The following is a 14,623-nucleotide window of genomic DNA, read 5'->3' as shown; positions in this document are numbered from 1 at the left end:
CCTCCAGAGATCCCTAACCTTGTAAGTAAATTTAGAGCACATAATGGTTAAAATTTTAAGCTTTCAAATAATAAATACTGCAAATCAAATGGATCCTTCTGACTCCATTGCCATACATATTTCTGATAGGTTATTGTCTCAATGTTGTTCTCTTCGCTGGCTGCTGCGTTTGACTTTGATACACGACATCGCTGGTTCGGCTCCCGGTGCGAGATTTCACTACATCAGACTCATCCTGTATATAGCCTTACTGCTGACAAAGGACTGAAACATAAATCAATCAATCAATTTCCTCAATGTTCTGCCTGAAGACAAGTTCTTGCCCACTTACTCTTAGTATGACGGGATCACAAAGCCACGAAAATATGGCTAAGGGAGCAAGTTTTTATCTCTGTTGTTCAGAAGAGCATATTACAAAACTAAAAATTTCGTAGAATACAAGGATTGATTAAGAATTAGACATAGCAAACTATTCTTCATGCTTCCAGTTTGAATGAATTTATTGGGATCATTTCTCCATCAACTACTTGTATCGCCAGGATATGTTTTCTGTGCATACGTATCAGTTGTGCTCTGTTTTACCTATTTACATACAGACAAAACATAAACCTTCTGAATTTCTGTTATATTTCACAAAATATTTTTACCGTAAAAGAACTAACTCACTCACTCTATGGCCTATAACCCGGAGGTTCAATACCGCGTTCATAAAACCTCTCCAATGACTTCTGTCCTTACCCAGCTGAATCCAGTTTCTACTTTGTACTCGTATTGCTGCGAGATTCATCTTAATATTGCCCTTCCATCTGCATCTACGTCTTCCTAATGCACGTTTTTCGATTGGATTTCCAGTCAAAACTTTAAAAGCACTCCTGCTTTCTTTCATTCTCGCTACACAACCTGCCCACCTCAGCCTCCTAGACTTGATGACCCTAACAATATTTGGTAGGGTGTAAATTATGCAGTTCCTCGTTATGAAGTTTCCACCATTCCTGTTGGGTCCGAATATTCGTCTCAAGATTTTATTCTCAAATACTTTCAGTTTACGTTCTTCCCTTAAAGTAAGCGACTATGTTTCGCAACAATACAGAACAACAGACATGATTATCGTTCTATATATTTTGATATTCAAATTCATCGGCAGAATTCGCGACGACAAAGGATTTTGAATTGAATAATAACACAGATTCCTTGCTTTCAGTCGACATTTAATTTCTTCGTGGATATAATTTTGGTCTGTTAATATTGATCCTAGATACTTGAAAGTATCCACTTTATCGAAAATATTATTTGATACTTTGACGCATCCATAATTTGCAGTATTATAATCCCAGTGATCTTCCACGTACTATTCAGTTTTTTTCTGCATTTACTTCTAAACCTGCAAGCATTTGATAATGCCTCTACATTTCCTTCTATTGTTCTACCAGATTTACATCATCAGCTTACGCCATAACCTGGTGAATACCATTCAGCTCTAAGCCCTGGTTGCTATCTTTGATTTTCTTTATAGCGTACTCTAGAATAAAGTTAAATAATAATGTCGACAAAGCATTTCCTTGTTTCAGGCCATTCTCGACGAGAAACTCGTGGACAAGAATTTTCCTACACGGACTTTACTTTGGGATTCGTTTAAACAAAATCTACTGTAACTAGCTTTTTTCAATATTTTAAATTTTGAAAGAATGTTGTATAATATTTATCTCCTAATAGAATCGTAAGCCTTTCTAAAATTAATACCTGGGAGTTGTATTCCCATTTCTTTTTGAGTATTTCTCGAATGGTAAATATCTGGTCCATAGTTGATTGATTTCGTCTAAATCCACACTGATAATCTCCAAAAATGTCATCCATGCATGGATTCAATCTTCCTAATAAAATGCTTGAGAGGATTTTATAGGATGTTGACACAAGAGAAATGCCTCGATAATTATTACAATCCGCTTTGTCTCCTTTCTTGTGAATTGGAGCAGTGAGTCATTCTTTACAATCTTGTGGTAATTCCTCCTTGTTGCAGATAAGGAGAGTGAGTTTGTGCATCTTGTTCCACAATTTTCTCCTCTAGCTAAAATTAACATAGCCAGAATTTCGTTTACACCCGCAGATTTATATTTCTTTAATTTATTTATGGCAATTTTTACTTCTGTTCGGCTAGGCTCTGAAATTTATGGTTCTGCTGTGCATTTCTCTTTTCCCATGAACATTAGTTTTTAGCTGCGTGTTAAGCAAATCGTCGGACCCAAGAGGAACGGGAATGGAGAATGGCGGAAACTTCATAACGAGGAACTATATAATTTATACGGTTTACCCAACATTGTTAAGGTCGTCAAGTCTAGGAGCTTAGGTAGGGATGCATTCGAGTCGAGTCGAGTCGAGATTTAAGCCTGTCTCGACTCGTCTCGAGAAAATGTTGTCTCGACTCGTGTCTCGACTCGAAAATATGTTTCTGTCTCGACTCGTGTCTCGACTCGACAGTCTCTGTCTCGACTCGACTCGAATTCGAGTCGAGACGTCTCGAAATTCGAGTCGAGACAAAATGTACGAGTTAAAATATACGCACACATCAGCCAGACCATCATGACTACCTACCTAATTGTCAGTATGTCGACTTTTGGCATGGATAAAAACGGCGACACGTCTTGGCATACACGCAATGATCCTTGATAGGTCGCTGGAGAGAGCTGGCACCACATGTGCTCACTCAGGTCACCTAATTCCCGTAAATTCCGGGAAGGGGGGCGATGTGTTCTGACGTCACGTTCAATCACATCCCACAAGGGACATCACTCAAATGTCCGGCTCCAATTTCAATGAAACTTTTTTTGCTGATAGAAGGCATGTATGCATCATTACTTGTGATGACAAATTTTTGCCATGGTGCATGTTTTCTATTTTTTTAATAACTTTTAAGAGTTGTGATGTGTTTATTAGAGATTACCACAGAAGTCCCTTACTACCCTTTGTAAACGGAGCGTTAATGAAGAAAAGTGAAGAAAAACCATGTGGATACATATAAGTCCTGGGGGGAAGTCGTATGGTAGATATGACCTTGATGGCAGCCATCTTAAAATCCGCCATTTTGAATTAAGGTCAAGTTTTCAAAATGGGAATAGGGTAATATGATACATAATTTCGGGCTAGAATTTAATTAGAAAAATAATGGTGATTTTAGTTTTAAGATACACCCATTTGGGGGAAAGTTACCGGCATATTGTTTTTACTTACTGTGTGCGTAAGACCCTTCTTACTTTCGTCTCAAGACCTGTAAATCGATCGCAACGGCAGAGCCCGGTTTCGCACTAGTGTTCACTTGAGGCAATATTTGTGGATTATTGTATTGTATTTTGCCTTTAATTAAATTTGAACCCACTTCATGATCTTGAGTAAAGTATCACTAAAAGAGAATTTCTGTTTTTATGGAGAACGTAAGCATAGCAATTATAAAAGGTGAGTAAGGTGCGTATGTATTTATAAGAAAGTTTATTTTACGAGTCTTTTGTGGTTCCGCCAACCTATTCTTTAGTTGTTTTTTTTTTCAAAATACTCATATCTCATAAATAAAAGAGCTATTATAAAATCTCTTACCACTATTCTTTAATACTTATAAAATTTTATTTATTGTAAAAGCACTGGCGAGATATTTCTTATCGCCCACTAAAATTATGGTGGAGTTCCTTCGTGGCTAACGGTTAGCATACTTGCCTTTGGCGTGGGAAACCTGGGCTTGATTCCCGGTGGGAGTTCATGAGGTTCGGATTCCACGTTAATCAGTATGTCCACATCTCACATAGCCTCGTTGCTGAACGGGAAGTTAAAATCAGAATCAATTCAACTCAAAATTAGGTTTTTGACTTTATTATGATGTCATTAGTTTAAACGCCCAACTGCCCAGTAATTATAAACATTGACTACATTATAAAATTGTAATTTGTGACGACTAAAATATCAGAAATTAAAGATTATTCTTTGGGTTTTGGAACATTTTGAAAAACGTGAAAAACTGGTACTGCACCGATACAACACATCTTTTGGATTTGTCATTGTGTAAAGTGATACAAACTAAAGAAGAATTACAACTTTATGAAATTGTATTAGGACTTATTACTTAGAAATAAACACCAAATAAGTGTAATAGTTCATATCCGTATCAAATATCAAGTTTATGATGAATCAACTACACAAAGTAGGATCCAAAAACGCTCATTGCAATTTGTTCCATCCTTCAGTCTAACCAGGAACTGAAACATAAAGAGTGACATTTTCTTTTTAAAGATACTTTGTCCAGCTAAGTATTGTGAAGGTTTATGTCAGTAGAAGGAATTGCATTCCATTATACAAGCGCAATTTCACAACTTTATGTACACATTACTAAATATCGAACACCCTTGTCCATATGATTAGCGTACGCGTCTTTGGTGCGGGAGACCTATTTTCGATTTCCGATGGGAACTCCTGTGGTTCTGAACCCACGTTAATTTGTAAGTTCACGTCTCATATAGCCTTGATGCTGAAAGGGACACTAAACTCTAATCTAATACTAAATACAAATATTTAAAGAAAAATGATGACGCACCAAGATGACGTGAATTTGGCTATCAAATCCATTTTGTGTTTTCAGTTATTTTCTAGTAGTATTTTTTCTAGGCATCCTTTCAAAAGACAGTGATGCAAATTTCGTAACTGCGAATTCCTGTTAGAAGCCATGAAATTATCCGATTAGATGCAAAATTTCCCTTCCACTAAAATAGATACCGTAAATTTACAATATCTAACAATAAATAATTTTGAAAGATATCGCTTTCGAGGGAAAATGAAGTGAAATCTTTGAGTTTTACGTCCCACGGTTATGCCGGTTAGGCTAAAGGAGAGGGGTGATGATGAGAAATTAGTGAAATCGTGGAATGAAGAAAGTGGGAGGAACGAAAGAACCCCGAGGAAACCCACGCACACGGTGTTTGTCCACCACAAAGTTCACTTGGTACGAGCTGGGATCGAACCAGGGTCCCCAAGCACCAGAGGTGAACGATCTACCACTGAGCCACCGCGGCCCCGCTTTAGAGGGGCCATGACGTATAGTTGAACTCATTCTCGTCGTATGAAAGGCATTATTTATAATTATGCATGATAGGATCACAAACAAATTTTAAAAATATTATGTGCACTTTCTTTTAACAAACATTATATTGTCTTTTATGGTGTGGAAGGGAATGTTATGTTCGAAAAAAAAGTCCTTAACACGATTCTTGTTGCTACACCCTGCATGTTTCTAGCCACAGAAAAGATGCAGCGATAGGTAGGCTATTTTTCAATTGCTTTACATTAGCTTGATGTTTCAAGTCCTTTGTGTGTTTCTGAAGTTCACTTTTACCACAAAAGAGCTCAATATTAACATGTCTTACATAGCTTTGGTTCGATTCTCAACACGGACTGCAACTACCCGTTAAATTGTGCATCCGAAAGGCACTCTTTGTTAAACCTCGCTTATCACCGCTCATCTTAATAATATATATAACTTCACCTTGAAGCAAATGTTGCATTTCTCTCTTTCATCCTAACACAAAACAAAACTAACCACAGCTTCGACACGAAGGAGCTATTTCAAAAAGAAACAAGCTGTGCTTCATAGAGATGTGTACCAAATGATAGAAGTATAAAGTATTGTTTTCTTTCCTGTTTATTGATATCAGTTGGTGTTCTTAATGAGTTTACTCATTAGTTTAGAAAGAGTATATATGCAATTTGGACATATGTTGTACGTATTCTCCTAAGAAATTGATGAGACCAGAAAAATTATAAGGACAGATGGAATAGGTTTAAGCGCATCTACGTGACTTTATCAAATATTTATTCTCCATAATGGTACCACGCGGAAAACTTGGTATAGGCCTACTTTTATCTTTGCCTCCCTCTCTTAGCTGTTTTGTATCATATATATCGGTTGGTTTTGATATTTCTTCTGATCATTAAAACAACAATGGTACCTGTGTGCGTGCAGAAATGCAAAAGCACAAGGTAACTTCCTATTTGTTTTGGAAACAACAAACCCATTTCACGTGTGCGAGAAAAATTGAGCACAGCAAGATCGGGTGTTTACTCACGGACAGTTCGCAGCAGGAGTCCATGGTAAAAGATTTGGCTATCTCGAAAACACTCGCAAAACCTTACAAATACAAAAGACTGCGCTTCAAAGAAAGTTTAGACACAGATGTTTCAATTTTCTTTTAGCATCGTTCTTCAGCAAAAGAGTCGGTTCATTGTATTCGAAAAAGGGAAGGGAGAAAGGGTGAATTTATATTTTGTGTGGGGGGTAACGTTATAAGTAGTATAAACAATACATACCGCTTCCGACTCTGTACTGAAGCACTTCCTTTAGCGGTATATCACTAGATCTATCCTGACCCTCATCCCACCTCAAGTTGTAAAGTAGAAAGGAACAGAAGTATTCAACATGACTGCGCACTTGAGTTTCAGTTCACAATACTAAAACCAGTGAGCAAATAAACAGTCTCGTGTGTTACTTCTTGAATTTATTTTTGAACATTTCTGTGAATTCAACAACAGAACGCAGTAGAAATACGGACTAGTTTTTACTCCAACCATTACTTTCGCTCCAACCCAGGGATGCCACATTTATGATTTCGTACTAGATTTAGTGATTTTACTATTGAACTAGTGATCTAGTACGTACTTTGGGTAAATAGGCACATTCTAGTGATTTTTTTGCATTTTTCTGATGCAGACAAATGAGAAGGAAATGGTTCTTAAAATAAAAGGAAGAAGTATATTGCAGTTCAAAACAAATGTAGAAACCTTAAATTATTTTTTCTTTTCCCTCTGACTGAATGAAACCCCTGCTGTGTAACGACCTTAGGTAAACAACGGCTATCTTTGGTCTGCTACCTCCTTTTGTTAGCCGACATGAGATGGGTTACTTTTTTTTCTGGAAGAAAGTGAAGAAATAATTATCCAGTACATTTACGTTTTGTCAGGCACACAGGCGCAGTCTGTACTTGTTTCCTAACGAATTTTAGCAACATAACATAAATGAAACATATGTACCAGAAAATAGAGGCATACAAACGGAAATTTTCATCTGTGACACATTTGATGAGAAATATAGTTAGATGTCACGTGCAAGCACTCTAAACATGTCCTATCCTGTAATTCTATTCGTATGTTTATGTAGGTGAGACTGAGAAATCAAGAAACAATAATAACTGGTTTTCTTCCAGGTGAAAAATCTAAATGTGAAGGGGTGTTACACTGAAACTTTAATTGCGTCCTTTGTACAAGATTAACAAGTAATAGCAATTTTTTAATTTATTTTAGTTCTTGGGGAGACGAAGATGGAAGCGAACCCTCGTAAGGACCTCTGCAAGGAAACATGAATACTATCCGCCACTGTTTGTTACATTACACAAAATAGTAATATATATATTGAGTATGAGACAATGTATATATATTGAGTTTTAGTCAGGGTTTTCATTCTGCAGGAGAGGGGGGATAGTAATACCTGACGAACATTTTCTATTCTCAGAGTGTTGCAATGATAGCATTTCCTCCATTATAACTTGGCCAAGCTAGTTGCATTATATGTAAGGATTAAGTTAGCCTAAAAAGCTTAAATTTCTATGGCTGTTTTACTCTGTACCCATGTTTCTCATTTTCGGTCTACAGGACTCTGTGTCCGGAAATTTTCGATAGCTTCAAAGTCGGAGAGTAAGTGTATCAAAGGCATATATATTATATGTATGGTTATATGAGGCATGGATCTACAGTTTAAAGTGGGATACCGGTAACAACTTCATGAGCTTCCACCGTAAATCGAACCAGAGTCTCCCGCGGTCAAGGCGTATGTGTTAACCATACAGCCACGAGGAAATTCACATAAGCACACACACATATATATTGTTGAGTTGATTTTGACTTTACCGTCTCTTTCAGCAGCGAGGATATATGAAATGTAGACCTACTGATTAACGTGGAATCCGAACTACATGAGCTCGCGCCGGGAATTGAACCCGAGTCTTCCACGGAAAAGACGCATACACTAGCCGCGGAGTTCACACACACACACAGAATCAGAGTCCTCAAACACCAAGGGTGAGAGCTGTGCCACTGAGTCACAGCAGCCACGGGGCTAGGTCGAGTCCACTTTACGTTCATAGTTTCTTAGTACATAAATGTTACGATTATGAAATAGATTTTCCTTAATGAGCTGCATAAAAACAAAAGCTTTCCAAATGCATTAAACAATTAGCTCGATTTGAGTGTGAACTTAAAGTTATATCAGAGTGTAAATACGGATACGCATCAAAGCTCGAAAACTTAATACACTATTTCTCCTATATAGTCAGCATGTATCAAGCAATCATTCAGCTTTCATTTGAGAGGATGGAAATCGAAGGCCCCTGAACAACTATGTTACTAATGTGCGGAATGTATTTATCTTACAGTGAACTACTTTGATGCCAAGTGGCCTAACTCCAAAATTGAAATTTTCCAGGAGTGAAAGTTGAAGTTCAATATCTCATGAACAATCCATATTTCTTTTATGTTGGGAACCAAAACCATAACTACTGTATGTAGTTCATTGTTTTATAACTTAGTGTTTACAAAAATCCTTTTAAAAAATACCTATTCATAGAAGTGGATGGTACTTATCTGTACTAGTTCTTGGCATCCAAGCAGTCCATTTATTGTAATACTAGCTTAATATACCCATTCTTCGCATGGGGACTGTATTTGGAAGTCAACACCTGTGGAAGTATCACCATTCATTTCAGTGACCGTGAAAACTATGGATTTGACACTAGTATCAATCAATATGGGCTATTTATACATGTCTCGGTATTCCTCACCCGCTGACACCCGGCCCGCATACAGTAGTAGCTGAATTTGCAAGTCATCGCTGATGGAAGTGTCACCATTGATCTCAGCGACCGTGAAAACTATGGATTTGACACTAATGTCGATCAATTTGGATTACTTTTACTACATGTCTCGCTAAACGCCCCCCTGAGACCCCCTGGTTCCAATTTTAACAAAAACGCTTCGCCTTAGACTGGGACCTGGACCAAGGTATCCGTGACCAAAATTTGGTAACTCTCGGTCAACTTGTCTGGTCCCCAGGTCGGTCCCAGCAAACGTCCCCCCTGAGACCCCCCTGGTTCGAAATTTAAAAAAAAACGCTTCGTCTTGATCTGGGGCCTGGACTAAGGTACCAGTGACCAAATTTTGGGAACTCTCGGTCCACTCGTCTGGTCCCCAGGTCGCACAGACAGACAGACAAACACACAAACAAACTCTATTTTATTTATATTAGATAAGATATACTATGTAAAATAGTCTCGTATCATAATATGTGATGTACAACAAATGTTACATTATATATTATCCGTAGCTCGTGATATGCTGCAACATATTAAAGCCTCAGAATAGTTGGGCAAGCGAATAATCCAGAAGTTACGTAACCCTATTGCGTTCATGGGAACGAAAACACAATAATTATAACTATGCTAAATTACTATAGACTACCAACTGCTCATTCAGAGAATGAAGTTCACTCTATCGCAATAGTTTTATACAAACTAGATTTAGACTACGGATAATAGTTTTATACAAACTAGATAATCAATTATTATTATTATTATCATTATATTTGCAGTACAACCAAATACAACGACATTAACTATTAGTTCTAATTAACTGAATTGAGCTGAAAATTAAATCTTGATCTTTAAAGATTAACTATTAATTTTATGCGTTCTGTACCTTTCTAAAGGAATAAAAGCTGGAATTGGTTTCAAGGCTGTTTCTGAGTGAATACTTTCTTCAAAATAATATTAAAAATTATAGAAAGATTTTCGAGACATTCGAGTCGAGTCGAGATTTTTAAGAGCCGTCTCGACTCGACTCGTGTCTCGACTCGAAAATTCGAGTCGAAAAATACGTTTGTCTCGACTCGTGTCGAATTTTACAAAGTGTGTCTCGACTCGAATCTCGACTCGAATTCGAGTCGAGTCGAGTCGAGATTCGAGACATGTCTCGACTCGAGCGCATCCCTAAGCTTAGGTGGGCAGGTCATGTAGCTAGAATGGAAGAAAGTAGAAACGCTTTCAAATTCTTGACTGGAAGACCAATCGGAAAATGACCATTAGGAAGACCTAGGCGCAGATGGGAGGACAATATAAAGATGGATCTCGCAGAGATTGGAATACAAAGTAGAAACTGGATGCAGTTAGCTAAGAATAGAAGTCAGTGGAGAGTTTTTGTGAACGTGGCATTGAACCTCCGGGTATGTTAGTTAGTTAGTTAGTTAGTTAGTTTATATCATTAACAAGTTCAACCCGTTTAATTGCTGATATTAAAAGAATCGAAATTAAAATGCTATTTGTGTGGTCACATACAGAATAAAATTACAGAAGTTTACAATTATTAGTGGAAATTAATGGTGTCACTCATTTTGAACATTTTAAAAGTATAAATTTCTAATGTATTGAAATTTAATTTCTTATCGATAGTATGAAACGTTACAAATAGTTGTATTGTAAATTTCCGTAATTGTTCTTCAGGTGGAATTGTGTACAACCAAAGGTAGCTTTGTCAAGTTTAACAAAAAGTCCAAAATTCGCCTCTTGAAAACAGCTCTTATTTGTAAAAGAATACATAATGATCGCTTTTGGCTGTTGCAATGGTCTGCCCAAGCAGCTTAATAAGAATTCAGTGTAATATAACAATAGCTGCTACTTTTCTTATACTAAGTAAAAAAAAAAAAAGGGGGAGCTTGGTGTGGTGAGTGTAGGGGGCGCCGAATTCTGCTTCGCCCCGGGCGCTGAAATCTGTAGCTACTGCTCTGATGCCATTACACATTTATAACGAAGGGAGTGCACGTTCACCCCCAAATCCGGCCCTGGGAATAGGGTATTATTATTTGAAAAAAAAATAGAAAGCATTGGGGTTGATTGGGGAGTTCAGAGCATAAGGAAATCAAGTTCAATTACCTAAGTTGCGACAAAAAGAGATACAGTGCACTAAAGTAGATAGAAATTTACTCTCTTTTTTTCATTTTAAGAGCTAACATTAAGAAATGTGTCGTTGGACGTTCGAAAACTATTTATTAAGACGTTGATATGCAGCGTGGCGCTTTACGTATCAGAGACGTGGACATTTAGAAAAGTTGAAATATCCAAGCTGGAAGCATTTGAAATGTGGTGTTGGCGCAGAATACTGCGCATATCATGGACCAAAAGGAAAAGGAATAAAGACGTACTAAAGGAAGCTAATGAAGGACGACAGATCATGAAGATAACAGGACAAAGAAGAAACAACATGCTTTGCCATCTTATTCGGCACTCCGATTGGATCAAAGTGCTGATAGAGGAAAAGGATGAAGGAAAACCAATAATCTAGAAGGAGGTATCTAGATACGGTTACGAAGAACCCTAGTAGCAAAATCGATTGGCCCAATGTTGGGAAAGTGGTGGCGATGCGACGTACCAAAGGTGACCCCAACGTCAGATCTGGCAACAATTCCCCACCCAAACCATTTCCCAACGAAAAGTGTGGTTTCCCGACATTTAGCCAACGCTAAAGTAATGAATTTCTTGGTTGGGAACACAGTCAATTATCGTTGCGTGAAGGTCGGGAGAACAGTTAGTTGGCCAACCATACATTTAACCAATGTTGGGCCAACGTAAATTTCTCCGCTATAGGCTCGCGCCGACCATCATCCACTGTTTTGACCAAATCCCACTCAATCCCTAACGGTGGGCCGACCAACCTTATTACTAGGGAAGATACCTTTTCACAGTATAAAACAGCTCCCCCAAAGAAGACTAAAGTTTTAAAATTTCCATGTTGCTCACCAAACCAACCTATGGTTGAGGAGAAAAGGAAGAAGAGTTGTTTACAATATCTGGTTATGAATATTTTACGTTCTGTAAAGAAGCTTCAGATAGAGATCTTAAAGATGAAACATACTTAAAATGATGAAAAGGTGACATAATTCCTTTAAGTACTGAATACGCCAATTTTAGTTACAATTTAAGCATAATCTATCATTCCCAAAGAGTGAATAACCTAATGTTGAAATTGATCCCGTTGCATAATACACGTGTTCAATGATAAAAGAGTCTTTCCAAACCGCTTCCAAGCCTTAACAATGCTATTGATTATTTATAAGTAAGAATCGATTGTAAGTTCCTAAAATTGAAATTCCATATGCAATTTTCGTATGTGAAAATTTAATGTGGATTCTTACAATATGTCGATTAACTCAAAAGAGTGTTCGCTTCTTTTAAGATAGAAGTGTTTCTCAAACTGTGATCTGCAAACTGCAAGGTGGTTCTTTTACATTGAACATTATTCAACAAATAAATAAATAAAAATAAATTCGATCGAATTGCGTATCATACACTGTAGTTCAGAATATCAAACAAATACTCTGTATATTGTAGATTATACAAATAATAGATTATAAGCTACTTTTGGTAGCCTTGAATTGGGTGATCTGTAGAGTAGGCTTCCAGGTAACAACCAATAGCATCATTTCAGGTTTTGTTTGGGAGGAGAAAGGGACAAAACTCTCTGACATAAGTATATTTTCCTATGTTTCGATAATATGTTATTACATTACTGACTAAAATGTATACATATCACGAACTCGAGAAAACGGAGAGAGTACGGAAGGCCCAAAATGATGCTTTTGGGAAGAAGTAGTAGTAATGAGAAAACGATAATTCTCACCCTCTTTGTTCTTTATAACATGTAATCACTCTTTCTAGATATAAATCGGTCACTTGATATGATTTTATCGCAAATGTTGAAAGTAAAGTTTTTCTTTTGGTTTTAGCTGAGTAAACTTAGATTCATTTCCTTCCGGAATCACTTGTTCATTTCTGACACGATAAGAAAAAAAAAAAGTTAGCAACATTTTATTTCTAGTTTACTCTCTTGTATATAAAAGTTTGTTAGCTACTAAATCTCTTGAATGTTGAACAATCGTTCTTCTTGAATCGAGCGTGAGAAAATATAACTTTATGACTTCTTCCTCTTTAAATATGGCTACTAGTTTTGCACGCATATTTCATGGCCTTGAATCTAACACGATTTTTCTCACGAACTCTGCATAAAGATTTTACATATACACATAAACATATTAAAGGTTTTTACCTTTACATCGTTTTACTCATTATGAATCTTCTATTAGGTCTATCTGTTCAGTACCATAGCTAGGATTATTTTTAGGGACCAATGAACTTTCGAGAAGATCATTTATATCTAACATGCTTTGCAAAAGAAATTGAATATAACTGACACACACACACACAGTTATATATATATATATATCCAACGCAATTGTGTATGTGTATATTAGTTCAAGAAAACTGGCAATCTACTCACCTACAATGGAACTCAGGTTCTCTAAAAGTCCTTGAAAAAAAACCTCAACAAGATAATGGGCAGGTTTCAAATAGCTGTTTTTCACTTGTTATATCGTTCAGTTAGCATTAGAAAGGTCCTGGTTCGAAGTCCGATATCATCTTGATTGAGGTCTTTCAAAGGATTTGCGAGTAAAGTAATTGAATTCCATTATAAACAGTCAGTATTCTTTCTTTTTTGAAATGTAAAATCAGAAACAACCGTTAACTTTACTTTACTTCTTGAATAAAGTGAAAACACTGAAAAGCAAAACAGAAACAGAAATCAATAACATAGTTTTATAACTATTATTACACTCCAGATTCATTAAAGTTTTATAACTGTATCAAAAGTAAATGACAGAAGAGTCGGAACTACATACTGCTAATTACTGTGATCTTCGAAGTAGCCTTGTCAGAAATTAAGCTTTGATTACATATATCTATGACAAAACACCTTGGATCACCACCTGGAAGACAGTACAGATTTTAGTTCATTCCCTTAACTATTACGTAATGAAACGTTACATTTAAATATTGAACCATAAAATAAAGTTACGTTTCAGCTACAATATAATATACTGATTCATTTTGTTAGTATTCTGAAATCGAAAAGAATAATCAGACAAGATAGTACTTGCTGTTAGATCTTGCTAAATCCGTGCTCAGTTTTGTGAAATATTTATTTGTATGTGTAAAGTAGTGTAACACTTTCAATAGACCACCATTTTTTTCCGGAGTGAGAAACATTAATATATGGTTATTTAAGTTGTTTTCATATACAGAGAGAGAGAGAGAGAGAGAGAGAGAGAGAGAGAGAGAGAGAGGGAGAGAGAGAGAGAGAGAGAGTCTATTTATACATTATCGGCAAAAAGTTTAGGAACAAGAGTATGTGATGAATTTTGTTGTAAATACGTCATTATTTATTCAACTGAAACAATGTACAATTTCTGGGCATTATATATTACAATACATAAATAAGAAAACAACAAAAGAAAGGTATATAATGACACAACTAACAGAAGAAAACATTAGATTGCCGTTTCATCGATATGTCCTCCATTAGCTTTGATGACAGCTTGGCACAATCTCGGCATTCTCCGGATCAGCTTTCGCAGGGTTTCTTTGGAAATACCTTTCCAGGCATCCAATAAAGCTTGATACAGGTGTTTCACCTTTGTTGGTCGTGTACTTGTCGATTT

The sequence above is a fragment of the Thermobia domestica genome, chromosome 3, assembly GCF_964235325.1.
Source record: "Thermobia domestica chromosome 3, izTheDome1.hap1.1, whole genome shotgun sequence".
NCBI lineage: Eukaryota > Metazoa > Arthropoda > Insecta > Zygentoma > Lepismatidae > Thermobia > Thermobia domestica.
This window is presented reverse-complemented; position numbering follows the sequence as displayed.